The sequence below is a fragment of the Protomyctophum bolini genome (genome assembly GCF_963924005.1).
Source record: "Protomyctophum bolini genome assembly, chromosome: 16".
In the NCBI taxonomy this organism is placed as follows: Eukaryota; Metazoa; Chordata; class Actinopteri; order Myctophiformes; family Myctophidae; genus Protomyctophum; species Protomyctophum bolini.
In genome coordinates, this window is record NC_137877.1 from 32,255,527 (window position 1) to 32,270,789 (window position 15,263).

The window sequence follows — 15,263 nt, forward strand, 5'->3', positions numbered from 1 at the left end:
GCTCTGTGTGTGTGTGTGTGTGTGTGTGTGTGTGTGTGTGTGTGTGTGTGTGTGTGTGTGTGTGTGTGTGTCGCGTCGCCCTCCAGCTGCAATTGCGAGTGTGCGCTGTGTGCAGGGCACACTACTGAGTTTAAAACCACAGCTGAAACATGAAGTGGAGTCTGTCAATTCCCGCAATTTCCTTCTTCCCATATTGCGCTGCAACGACACTAGGATTGAGCCCCCCGAAGGGGGGCGAAATTCTAGTCCACATAATCTATCTCCATGTGGCTCATCCGCTCCGCTCCTCAGACTGCACACAGCCCACAGAACCAACTGTTCTATTAGGGGTCGTTCAGACCACTGCAGATTTCTCTCCTGAACGTTCTAATGCTTAATTTATGCTCTGTCATACGACGCCGCCGTGCACCGAAAGTAGAGTAGCTGATCTGATCTACTAGTTCAATACGCTTTGGGTTTAAAACAGAACTTGGCTTTAGAGACGTTCTCCCATAAGCTAATGCAAAAAGACAAATTAAGGTGGTCCCCTTTTTCTGATATGAACACGGCATACTGTATCTGAGCTGAGAGAGTGGTTGTCACGAGATTCATGTGAATGCGTAAAACATTTTATTTGAATATTATAGCTGACTCAATTCTTTGAGGTGTCGCTTTGTAGTCTGAAAGGCCATTTCTGCATGCTTTGAATATGTCAACGAGCAGAATGGTGACCCAAGGAGGGTTCTATAGTGAAGCAAATGATCTACTGTAATATATCACTGATGTCCTCTGAACAGTAATCCCTACATGGAGACAGTTCTACGGAGTGATGTAGCATTCAGATAAAAAGTCAAAGAGTGAGCAGCCTCATTTCACAGCGATGCTCCCCAGGCAATATTGCAGAGAGAGCAAAGAAGGCCTGTGTAATGGGACAGAAGAAAGACGGTTGCACTGTGAAAGCTGTGTCCTTGAATGAGGCAGGGTCAAAGCCCTCCATCCCTAATTACCACAGTGAGGCCATGCTGCTCCGTTTGGCACTTCTCTCAGGAAAATGTTGAAATCTCAGCATGGATACAATGACATGTTGACAAGGCAAAAACTAAATAAAGGGGAAAAACTGAAAAGTGAAAACACCCAACAACACTATTATAAGAACAGAGTATACTGAATTAATTATTCACTTACACATCGCAAAAATGGAGCACCAAAACAAGAAGCCTTGTCTCACAGTAAAATAAAGTAAAATTCTGTGAGGGGTGAGATAGTTTTACACATTTCAATATATTCATGCTTTGTTAGTGATTCGGGAATGATTTGGGATTGGGTATGCCTTCAAATAAGAAATTAAAATGCAGAAAATTCCTGAAACAGGCAACATTATCTCATAATTAGCATATTGTATGAACATGTTTGAAGTGAGGGGCACCTTTGGGGGCACGCACAAACTGCCACATGACGTCACGGGGGGCATACATAAAGCAAACATTAAAAGTCCATAGACTTGGCTGCCACGGGACATCACGCGGGGAACACACAAATCCAGGCGCTGGAGGGGCTAGTGCCCTTCAAAAAGAGATGATTAGAGATGTTTGAGATAGGATGTAGTGTAATGTGGTAAACAAATAGGACTGACTGTAGATCTTTAAAAAAATAATCTGTGCTACAATAAGTAGTATAGAGTACCACAAACTCCAACACAACACCAAAGATAAGTATCCGATAATACAAGCTATACAGCAAGCAACATGTGCTCAGACCAAACTAATTGCAATTCAACTGAAGCGCAGTGTTTCTAGCCTCTGACTTGTCCTCTTGTGCAATACTGAAGTTAAATAAATAAATAAATTCCAAGCAAGAATGTCCTACTAGAATAGTGGATCAGACCAGAATATACCGTGGCTTGATGTGTGCGCCCGGCAGCTTTAAACCACAGACCACAATGGGAGGACTGTCACAGGCTGGGTATCTCTGATCCAGTCTCTCCCCTGTATCTCTGTCCCTTCCCTTCCCTGGCCAAGTCCAAACCCACAGCCTTCCCAAAGCTCCACTTTGCCACATATTAAGCTTTAATGCGACTCCTCTGTCTATTGATTTGTTAGCCATGAATTTGCAGTCCCGCTTTGATGTCATTGTGATACCACTGTATGGAAGATTACAGATAAAATTATAGAGGGTTTAGCCCTTAAGCTTGTTATTTCAGGGGATTATTCGGGTGCAGCTGAATTATTCTTTTTTAGGCACAAAACTGGATTATGTGTCTCTCTTCTACGGCAGGGATATCACATACTCATCACTGATATGTTATTATGGCCATGAACTCCCTCCACTGCTCAGGAGGGCCAGTGTTGGGGGATCGAAGGCTCAGAGTGAAGGATTTCACTGGCTTTGCCCACAAGCTCTGCAACACAGCTAAAATATTCTATAAACTGTGCAGTTGAGCCAGGGATCTGAGCATTATAACATCAACAAACGTAATGCAAAATTAACAAACGTAATGCAACAGGAGCATTTTGTAACTACGTAGAATAATACACAATAAAAGTATTGACTTTTGAATGAGTGCTGTTGACTTCATGTTTCTAAAGCTGTGTGTCTGTGTTACATTGTAATTCTTTGGCCATTGTCTGCTGTATCCTAAATGCCTTGTTGTTTTGCTCTTTGTTTATTATAGGGGAAAAGGTGCACTCCTGCAGCGACCCTATTACGGCTGGCTAGGAAGCAGCTTGACTCCAGCAGTAAAGTGATCTGTGGGTTCTACTCTACAGAGCTGCATGGTACAGTCCACTCTTCTATTGAGCTCATTGTTGTATACAGAGGAGCAGAATGAGCTATAAACTCTCCTCTAAAGACAACTTTTTCTATTCTTTATTTGGACCCATACTTCATTTTTGAGTGGTGCAACCACTCCTACAACCAGCAATGTCCATGTACCTGTTTGTTTGTGTACCTGAATGAGCACGAGTACCGGTATGTGACTTATTAATAGCAGTAGGGGGCGCCAGAAACAGAGAGAGGGGTAGTGCTGTGTCTCTAATGACAGAGAGAGAGAGAGAGGGGGGGGGGGAATTGCACCACTCAGTTCACACGTGTGTGATTTTTTTCTTTATCTTGACATTAGAAGCCTGCAGAGCTACTAAGTATAAAATAAAACTGCATTGCAAAAAAACTAAACAAAACACAAAACTCCATGGAAGATTTAACCGAGGCCAGTCAGGTGTCTTTAGGTGTGAATATATCCGTTTGGTTGATTGCCATTGTTGGCTGTTAAACACTTCCCCCAATATTCATCTAATTAAAGAAACTCAGCATGTTGATGTTCTCATGTCCATGAAAAATGAAATACATTTATTACAAGATGTATTTATATCAGCGAGGTGATGTTGCTGATTATTGATCATAAACAAACATTAAAGTCCATAGATTTGGCTGGCACAAATTACATCATAATTTACCCAAACTTATAGACTTTGGCTGGGATGGGAAATTTATAACTAGGCTTTCAATAAACATTAAAAGTTCCTAGCCAAATACTTGTTCTTCACCCATCAATGTCTGAATCACAGTGGCCCTGCTTATATCTGATCCCTATACGGTATATTCACACCCTTCACTTCTCCCTCACCCCCTTCGCTTCAACTCCCTCAGTCGTACCCGATCCCTCTCTCTTCTCCCCATACTCTTTGTCTTACATGCCCCGTCCTCCATCCATTTCCCTCACCACTCATTCCACCTTCTCTTCATCCTTCAAAATTAATTTATAAAAGAACCTGGAAGGCAGTTCAGAGCAGCAAGGACAAATGTTCTTTTTCTTGGCTTTTGTTAGGATTCTGGCAGCAGCATTATTGTATGTTTAAAGTTTATCAATAGACATCTTGGGTTAATGCATGAGTAAAACAAACGTCCATAGTCACATGACATCACGTCTGATAGCCAGACGTTGGAGGGGGCTAACGCCCCTCAATAATACTGTCTTGGTCACAGTGTCTATGAGATTGAAAATGGTAGTATTCAAGATAACACTTTTTTTCTGCAGCTTGTCTATTTTTAGAATTAGGTCCGACTAGAAGTACTGCTGTCTTTTCTTGACTTAATTTAGAGACATTTTTGTTCATCCACAGGCTGCCAGAGCGCTCATGGCATTTGGATCGTCTGGCTCAACTGAGCCTTATAGCTGCATATCATCATCACATATCACAATGGAAATTCACATAATGCGGCAAGATCTAGAAATGTGCATTATATATATGCACATTTTCGTTCGTTTGTATTGTCAGTGCACTCAGTGTGCCTACACCCTAACACACCCCATGTATAAAGGACAGACAATTACATTTTTTAAGAAATTGCTAATCATCCATAGCAGTACAACAGATGTAATAGACGGATTCTTGTGAGACCAGCAATGTACTATGTCAGCGTTTTGGGGCTGAATGTTACATTCTAGGTGGCCTGGAGCTGACTTGGTAAGCCAGTCGTTAAAACTAGCATATTTATGTTTTCATTCCACTAATCCCCAATATATACACGTTCTGAATGCTTCTCTACTTCTTGAGAGATCACTTGTTAGGTTATATGGAATATGAGAAATATAATATTATATTATAATATTGGCCCATAGCACTTACCCCACCCCCTTAGATAGCAATTCTAGTAGTCATAGCACGTCATAGTACATATGTGTAGCATAGTAGTATAGATGTATAGCTTATATGTATAGTTTCATTATAGATATTCCACTGTTACTTTCTTAGCTACGCATGTTTCATGATAAATGTCTTTATGTGATGTATTCCCATGTTTTTGTTCTTGCTTAATGTAAGTCGCTCTGGATTAAGAGCGTCTGCTAAATGCCTAAATTGTAAATTGTAAATTGTAAATTGTATAAAATAAAAAATGTGTACTGTATGTGGCCTCATATAGTCCCCATGTTGCAGCTAAATGGAGTGGCCATGGACCTGACAGCCATAGGGCAGAGGATTGCTGGTCCTTTCTTCTCCTCTCCTCTCCTCTCCACCCCTCTCCTCTCCCTTCATATCATTCTCCTCTCCTCTCCTCTCCTCTCCTCTCCTCTCCTCTCCTCTCCTCTCCTCTCCTCTCCTCTCCTCTCCTCTCCTCTCTCCTGTGAGGCAGAGATAATACTGCACCATCCTGGAAACCTGGCTGATCTTCACACCCCTGCAGAGCCAGGGCCACAGGGCACAACTTGGCTGCACCCAATCCTACAAATATATTGCAAAACACGCACGCAAGACCACAACTTTATTGACAGGGGTCCCCCAGGGATCTGTACTTGGACCTCTTTTCTATTCTCCATCTACATCAAATCATTATTTCCTAATTTTCTTCTATAGAAGCGAAATTCTGATTCATTTTGCTCAGGCATCTGCTGTCTGGTATTGATCCAGCTCCAACAGTTCAGTTCCATAGTTTCACATAGTCAAGAATAGAAGCCTATGGACATTGCAGTGCAAGAGAAGCGGCTTGTGTTGTGTGAGATTACAGCAGTAGTTCCCAAAGTGGGGTCCAGGGGACCCCTAGGGGTCCTTGAGGGAGTTCAAGGGGGTCCCCTGCAGCTAAATCATAGTTAGGAACAAAATGGACCCTTATGGGTCTGTAACTCAGAGAGTGTACAAATGGAACCTACATTCTCAGAGTTAAATTAAGTTAGATTTTACAATATGTATTGGGGTCCCTAATTCAGGTCAAATCGGCGGCCCTAGAGCCGTATAAATCTTCTCTTATGGGGGTCCTTGGCATATATTTTCAAATGGGGGGTCCGCAGGCTAATGAATATCATTTTGGGGGTCCTTGACTTGAAAAGGTTTGGGAACTACGTGTATGTACAGGACCGCACGCAGCGTTAGACGGGTTCACTCTGTCCATGCTCTCGGTTACCTCAGTTCACAAACAGTGCTTGACACAGTGACGACCATGACATCATCTTATCCCACCATCGGATTGAGTTCAAATTTCCTTACTGTGACAGAAAGAAATAATAAAATAAACTAGACAGGGGCTATTCGGTGAAAATATGAGACTGGTGAAGTGACCTTTCCCCGTGAGTGCCTCTAATTGGCAGCTTTTATTATTATCGACTGTGGCAGACAAAGATGTCCTTCTATGCACCAAGTTGCCTGTTTCAAAGAGGGGGGAAAAGAAGGGATTCTGAAAACATCCTGGTTATTACAGATGAAATGTAATATTGCATGTTGCTCTTTATTGATTCAGGTAAGGTCTCACAGATAAAAAAAATCCTCATAGTACTTGATTTCACTACCTTGCCTCAAAATGATACGAGATCAATATCAAAGGGGAAATAAACCCTCTGCTTCATGGGCATAATGTGTGCGGCTATAATCGATTGAGGTTATCATGCAATTCTATAAGAAAGGTCAAACCTCACAAACTACTTGGCCTCTCTTCAACTGTTCAGTCAATAGTGACATTTCACCCCTAGAAATAGAGATGAGGAATGGCTGGCTTCTGTGCTGTATCTAATTAGCGAAGGGTTTAGCCTTTGGATGGACGTCACAACAAAACACCAGTGCACCACAGCACTCACACACAAACCAAAGCGCCGTCATGCTTGGACACACACATGCACGTCGCACACGCACGCACGTCACGCACGCACGTCGCGCACACACACACACGCACGCACGCCACGGCACGCACGCACACATACACACACACACACACACACACACACACACACACAGTCACACACACACACACACACACACACACACACACACACACACACACACACACACACACACACACTCACTCACTCACTCACTCACTCGCAGGTGTCGGGAGGATTAAAGGTAATGATCCTATGTATACATGTATGTAATCTGGCACCACTGCCGTATCAGGCACAAGTAGGCATTACGTCATTTGCTGGGACTGTGCATACGCATCAAATATGCTGGAAAGTTACAGGAAGAATAGAAAGAAATTCTAAAAGACCTGTTACGTGAAACTGTTACGCGAAACAGAAGGATAGGAAGACCAAGGACCAAGGAGTTATTGTAGAAATCTTAAATCATAATAACCTTACTTTTAACCTAATAATTCAACATTTCAAACGTTCCTTCACAGAGAAACTGAGATTTGACAGTTTGTAGCGGTCGAAAGTATACTTGCGTGCTCTGCTTGCGCACTAGTAGGCAATTTATGGCCTACTAGTGTGCAACAAGCAAGTATGCACTCGACAGAGTGCAGTTCTAGTCTAATTTATCGGTCACATGATTTCATGTTAGGTCATTTCGTCTGGATAGTCTTTATTATGAGTTGTCCAGCCCAGACAACTGCTGTTATCTCTTTTCTTCCTGCCCGTCACAACAGATGGACCTACAGATGGACACAGCAACACTATATTAATCCAGACTCCGTCAGCAGCCGTCACGTCATGCTGCTGTCTATGCTGCTGTCTCCTCCTCCAAATCACCACAATTAGACTTTTATTTGTCCATTCTCTCCTTGTTCTTTTTTCTCTCTCTCTCTCTCTCTCTCGTTTCTAACCTGACAATTAGACTACTTGAATGTACTCTTTATCAGAGTTATGTACTACAGTGTGTGTGATATTTATTTATTTTGTTTATTATTTTTGGTGTATTTTGGTGTATTATTTTGGTGTTTATTATTTTGGTATTTTGGTTATTCATTCATTAGTGTAAAAGCAAAATATCTTAGATTATGACAAACACTAGTGCACTCCAGCACTGTACACCATGGCATCACAAATGACAAAAATATGTTGCCGGGCAGAATCCCTCAGATATCTGCAGATTATCTATTTCTATTTCATAAATGAATGCCCTACTTTGTTGTATGACAATGTTGCACAAGAGTAGCGAATGTAGCAGATAAACAAGTGTACAACACGTTGTGATACTGTACTGTACAATTTGGGCAATTTATTTAGAATGTTCACCTAAAATGAAAGGCCCAAAATATGGACGCCAGGTTGAAAGTCTGTCTGTGGGTTTTACAAGAAATATTTAACCAATGACAAGCATTTACGAATTTGCGACTAAATAATAACTATATTGGATCCATTGGAACAAAGGTTCTCTTTTCCATTTCCCGGAATGTAACGGTTTTGGACAGCGACAATATGCAGTTTTGAGAAGGCCTCATGTCAGAGTGCTCGCTTGTTAGTGAAGCTGTAGCGTTACAATGTCAGGAGGAGCACTGACAGGGTTAGGTGAACCTCTCTCACTGTTCTCTCTGATGCATGTGTCAGATCAACCTGCAATACCCCCCCCCCCCCCACACACACACACACACACACACACACACACACACACACACACACACACACACAAACGCATGCACGCACGATCCAAGTCATCATTTTCACAGTGACGTACAGTAGCTGCCTGGAACACTGTCTGGTGTTCTGGTGTTTGTCTGCAAGCCTTCAGTGCTTGCCTATCAGCCCCGCAGCATCTCTGGGGCCCGCTAAGTGTTTGAGTGAGGGAGACAGAGGCCGTGGATCTTCACCTGATAACCGTCTGTGATTCATATTCTCCGTGTTATCCTTCTGTGTGTTCAGTCCAATCCAATCGCCTGTAGCAGTCTGCCGGCAGAAAGCCCGCCAGCGCCTGCAGGCCCACCACTGACAGCCCCCCATCTCTGTACGCATTTAGTTACAGCCGGATCAGCTCTCATTACAGGATGAGCAGCACTACTAGACCATCTCAGACAAAACTACTAGGGGAGAACACAGATGGTTATAACTGAGTGTGGCTGTATACCGTTAACATATCATTTTTGCCTTAACTACCAGCTTTGACTTTTGTACTTTGACGTACGACGGTGCATCGCGTGGTGAAAATAGGCCATCTACAAGCTCATAGCATGTCTCCCGTTGACCCGTTGTGAGCTTGTAGATCTGCTGTTAGCTATTTTTTAAACAAACAAATAAATACAATTTGAACTAGAAAGGTGCTCTGCTCGTGGTACAGATCTCAGCCAGGCCGGGTTGCCGACCCAGGCCCCATAAAGATGGTGTTGAAGATTGTGCTGAAGATTAGCTGTTCAGACACACGCACGCACGCACGCCACGCACGCACGCCACGCATGCACGCAGTCGCACGCACGCGCGCACACACACACACACACACACACACACACACACACACACACACACACACACACACACACACACACACACACACACACACACACACACACACACACTTATGGGTCTGTAACTCTCAGAGTTAAATTAACATTACAATATAAATTGGGGTCCCAGAGATATAAATGCCATTAAATGGGGGTCTGTAGACTATTATGCATGTCAAACTGGGAGTCCTTGAAATTAAACGGGCTGAGAATCACTGCTAGAGCCGTAAAGATCTTCTCTTATGGGGGTTCCCCGGCATATCTTTTCAAACGGGGATCCGCGGGGTAATTAGTGTCAATTTGGGGGTCCTTGACATGAAAAGGTTTGGGAACCACTGTTTTAGACACTATGATTTCTTTGAGAAAAGACAACTAAGCTAGAGTGAACCCTGACAGCCTCACAGACAGAGAGCTTTGACTGCATTGGCTGGGTTACTGACACTCAGTTTCAGTGACAAGCTGAGTAGAAAGACTTTCTGGATGAACAAAGGGATTGGCAATGTCACACAAGAAATAGAGGCAACAAGAAGAGGGAGAGAGGGAGCGAGACAGACAGAGGGAGAAAAAAATTATCATTTGTAGTTGTTATGCTTTCGTTCCTATTGTTAGGTGTGGATTGCTGAAACTTAAAGGACTACACAGGTCACAGGAGTATACAGGTCATTGTTAATTTACCCAGATTTGGCTATGTATCATACGTGTCATTAACATTGACTATTTTCCCGTTAACCTCTTCGTTTGTTGTCTCCGACAGGCCGAATGCGTGTCCGAGACAAGCATTGATAGGGTATTGTACATTGACATCATAAATTAAAGCAATTTCCGAAATCATAGCAATGAGATGGGCAATGGGCAATAGTTGGCAGCGAGAGCACGCGCTCCACCTCTCCACCTGGCTCCATTGGATAGGCGCCAGTGATCGATGGGGATTCCAAGCTAATAGAAACTTTCTCTAGAGATCGGCAAATGTTCGCATATTTTTGCCAAATGTCCACCTGTTATGACCTGCCCAGAACAGGGATGCTAGGGTGGTTATAATCCTCATCTGAAATGATTAATATTTTGAGTCATGGGGGAACACTGGGAGAAAAGCCCTGGTCATACTGCAGCTGTCTCAGCTCCCATATAGCTCCCTCTGTACATCACACTCATGAACTATTGCAGAGACACAACAATCCAGGTCCGCTGAATAAACAGCCTGTTCATATGATGGATACAGAGCAATGGAAGGAGTACATAATGATCTGTGCTGCTGGTCTCACAACAGCATGAGTAGCCATAGACAGGGACTATAGCTGTGTGGGCAAGATGCTTCTAGACACCATAAGGCAGGATTGAGAGCCTATAGCGCTCCAATCATACTCATCCTCCATCTTCTTCCCTTTCTCATCTCTCCTATGACTGATGGAGATGGTGGGTTTTTTTCTTCTCTGGTCCCCCTTACCATAGCTTCTAGTCCACAGCACATAACTATGAAATACACTCACACTTCACATACTGTACGGTGGCGGTGCTTTTATGACTCTCAGGAGGCCGTGGAAAGTTGTTTTTTTGCAGTTCAGCAGAAACTTTCCTGTTTTAGTACTCCATATGGCTTTAATCTATGTGTGTCAGGGGTATATCAGTGACTATCAAAGTGGTTTATCTGCCAATAGATCTCCCTCCAGCCGAGTCAATTCTCTTATGTATAGACACCCCACGGGAAGGGTGGCTAGTGGCTGCAGTCCGTTTAGGTAACCAATCAGTCATAAAAAGAAAATATAATATACATTAAAACACTCTATATCTATATCTATCTATGTCAGTCCTTGTCCCTTGTATGCCCATATATGGAGATCGCTGATGTCATCAGTATATTCTCTAATATGGGCATGCCCCTTTTGTGGCCAGATATCAAGACAACACATTTGGACATTGCTGCGTTGGTAACGCCTTATATGGCCGAGTCATAGTGACATGAGTGCAACAACGTGGTCCGCTGGCCAGTCGCACCTTTAAGCCAATTTTAACATAAGAAGATGATGTGACACTTTATTAAGAGCTCCATGTACAGTAGAACGCCCATTTTCAGTACAGAGCGCCATCATACGGCGGAGCTTAAATTAAGCATTACAAAGTTGTGGAGAAATATCGCAGCAGTCTGAATTACTCCTAACAACTACAGCACAGACCATTTAAACACACATCATAAAATAACTAAAAATAAATAAAATGTCACTTTAGCTGATGCAAGCAGCTTTGGGTCAATAAATGTATCTTTCCATCGTGTACTGCATAGAAATGAGACAAAATGAACAAATACAGGCTTGTCAGCTTGTCCTAAATCATCGAAGAAACCCAGCTGGCTTGGATGCATACTGCAGCTATCAACCTATTCTAATCACATATGCTAAACCAATCACCGTCAGAAAATGAAAGGAAAATAAAGGGCTGTAATATCTCTATAGTGATTCCACACCAGCTCTGAAACCAGCTGGCAAGCTCTGCCAAAATATCTGATCAATGCTGCAGGCACAATATGTTACAAAGTAGCCGTACTAGCCGAGCCAAATTGTTTGTCCTACTGTAAGTGTTTTCAGTGAGAAAAGGTGAAGTTTACAATAAAAAGGGTGTTGCATTTTTCCCCAATTAGGTGGCCTTAGCATTTGAGGATTTGAAAGCAATATCCTTACTCTTTCACCCCTCTGGCATTTTCACACTAAACTAACACATTGATCCTCACAGGGGGGACTTTACAGTACCAGCTCCCCAATTATTCGCATAGATTCGCTTATTCCTCTGACACTCTCAACAACAACACATTGCATTGGCTTGCTAGACATCACAACAAAAAGGCTTGAGTTAAATTTTCTGGCAGGGAAGGAGGGCTAACAACTAACATACTGTACAGTAGATGCAATGCACTCAGAGAGGCAGATTTACTGTCAACTCTCCACCACAGGCCTCCCTCTGTTTGTCTTGTCTCCAGTGGCTGACTGAAGACCTTGCTCACCCAACAAAAACACTGTCAGAGATAGCCCAGTCGGCCATGAAATTGATTTTGTATTAACAAACAGGGGGCTCTGTTTCTCCCATAGTGTTAATCAAATCATTTCGAGGAATGAGGGGGAAGATGAGAGTAAAATCATTAACTTCCAACGGTAAATCACGTTCACTGCCAACCTGTTGTCCCATTAACCCTGAAACCTGTTCAATAGCTAATTAAGGCAATTACTTCAGGCATGACACGCCACTTAATCATGAATGACTGGCCCATTTATAGTGGTGGCTTCATTACCATTGGCAGCCCTCGCTGATGGGCCTCTACCATTCACCACACACACACAAAGGAAATATCGAGGCGAAACCTGACTGGTGCCGTCTCTCCCATCCTCTCTGCACTTCCAGGGCTATTAGGCTACTAGAATGAATGTGGGGGCATCGCGGGAAAACTGTGAACACAGCAAGTGCAGAGTAATGCTAATTGTGAGAGGCATGCCAAAAGTAAACTAGATTGGCATGTTTCCTCATAAAACAGACTCTTTTTGATCCACTGTTACGCTCAAGCACAGAGAATTGAACCGCCCTGATAGTCTGAGTCAGTAGAAATGCAATACAGACAATATCACATGTAATCACACTGCAGAAAAAGACCACTTGCAAGCAGCATTGTCTGCTCTGCTGGGTCTCTCTCTCTCTCTGGAGCTGTCCATGGTGCTGGACATGGCTTCAGCCCTGCCTCTCACTAAAATACAGCCCTGCCTTAGACTAACAGTGAGCTCAGAGTGTGGTCTGACACCTACCTTGTCAGCAGTTCCTGTCTCATCCCGCTTGAGGGACTGACTGTGATAGACAGTGGTGCTGAGGGAGGCCCTTGTAGTGAACTGTCCTGAGTGGGAGTATTGATTTTCCCGCTTGTCTCCTCTGACTGCGGCAAGGCGGTGGCTAGCAGGGACTGCACCGGGAGGCCACATGCACGGTCCCATCACTCTCTGCTCCCCGCCTGTCCTCCCTGTCCCTGTAACAGTCGGTCTTATAGCCGGCTTCCTACAGTGTCCAATGTGTCTGGGTTTGGCTCTGCTGCTGAGCACAGTTTGCTGAACACTCAAGCTGGGCAGAGGCCGCTCATCCTCGGACACATTTAAATGTCACTCTCTTTCCTCCGTCACGCACATAGACTAATAGGTCGCACATCAATAACTGTGGCCTAGCACTGCAGGACACATGTCTCAGTCACCCCATTTCCATTTGCAACCATGAATGCAAATTTCTGGATGACCTGCCACTCTGCCAGAGTGTGTGTGTTGGGGGGAGCTGTCTGCTGCTGAACTGAAGCCTCTAAAATATAGGGTGACATTAAAAACCTATAATGTAAATTTCCCCTGCTGACTTCATCGGCATCCATTTGAAAGGCTGGGGATGAAAACCAAGGACTCAGCTCAGACTGCTGGGACAGCCTTGACTTTGATCTTCCTTCATTAGACAACAGTGGCAGACAGGTTTATTGCTGTGATTGCATAGTGTGGTGCGTTAATTAAAAACAGCAGTGGTTACCCTCCCATAGACGCTGTTTATCTTCTTAAAGGGAGAAAACACTGCCATTCATCAAAGCCGGGGCATAAACAAGCGTCTGTTTGCGTTAGCTTATCAAGCATCAGTGCTCAGGTCCGGGGGGAGCCCGCTTCGCCTTCTGTGCCTATGCTTTTAAACAATTAGAGCAGATATGTAGAGGTAAGTGGAGGGAGGAGGGGGAGTGGGCATATCGCCTTACTTTGTCACACTGTGAATTTCAATGTAAATGTCATAGCGATTTATCCTGTGCTATAGGGCTCCCTATGGACAGGACGTGTTATGCATTGAAAGGCAGCAGAGACAGTTGGGTTATACATAGTATGCTGGCACGGCCACAGGCATGCAGCAGGCATCTCACATTGACATAGGCTGTGATATTCTTAATATGCTGCAGACGTACTGTACAGCACATATTACAGCAAATGCCATGGCAATAAGGGACCTCATTATTACTCGCGCAAGCAGAGCGTGCAAGTAACGTTTTTCGTCAGGTGCGTATGTCTCGTAGCAGCATATGACGTGCTGAAGATATGTACCAATGCCAGGGTATAATTGGCTTTCGATGGTGACGTAATGATGATATGTTTCAGTGTCGGGTGGATTAAAGGTAATGCCCCTATGTATACATGTATGTAATCTGACACCACTTCCATATCAAGCACAAATTAATCATCACGTCATATGCTGACACGGGACATACGCATCAAACGACCCACGTAACCACAGTATACCACTAATCAACTTACAAATTACATATACATATATACATACAGTAGAGGCATTTCCTTTAATGCACCCGACACTGAAACATATCTTTATTACGTCACCATTGGGAGCCAGTTACACCAGTTATACCCTGGCATTGGTACATATCTTCATCACGTCATATACTGATACGGGACATACGCATCAAACGACCCAAGTAACCACAGTATACCGCTTTTCCATGCCAAGGACCTCCATTGCGAGGAAAAAAACGAAACTATAAAACAACTAAATTGGTGACAATAGACTGCCATCATCATCATCACGTGAGATCTGATCTGATACTATCGCAAATGTAGCTCTAAACCAAATGTACCGTTCCACTATCAGCAAAGAATAAACCCAAGTACGTATTGTTTCTAGTCTCGACCTGACTGTCTTTTTGTCGAGGAAACACTTCCCTATCACTAACTAAATCTCCTTTTTTTATTCTTTTCACAGTGCTGCTATAAACAAATACCACTATCCAGTGAGCTAAGTTGCTCTCAGAAAAGCTTACTCTGCAGTATAAAGAATCGGGCCGGCTGTGCGGAAGGCAAACGTCTTAGAGGACCATTACTGTGGTCCTTGTGTGATGCTAGGGGATTTGGAGCACATGCTCAACACAGGGCTCCTGAAATCACGTTCTGGAACAGAGTGATGTGATGTGGCACTGTGGGAGCCGTCTCAAATGCACAGAGTGGAAATGCTTAAACCCTGGTTGAATGGCTCCTTGGTAGATGAATTCATACCTGTGATATAGATCTTTTTTTTTTTACGGTCAGAAAACTGAACTGTAGCATCCCCCCAAAGCCTGCCAGTGTTAAAGCCCTTCTACAGTCACGGTCATG

The 15,263-nt window shown here is 43.6% G+C and overlaps 1 protein-coding gene across 1 annotated transcript in view; it reads right to left on the reverse strand.

The window, feature by feature from the left end:
* hs6st3b (heparan sulfate 6-O-sulfotransferase 3b) overlaps positions 1-15,263 on the reverse strand; it is a gene marked incomplete at both ends in the record, with an annotated part of 67,820 nt that overhangs the window by 34,211 nt on the left and 18,346 nt on the right. The gene's annotated exons all lie outside the window — the stretch shown is intronic.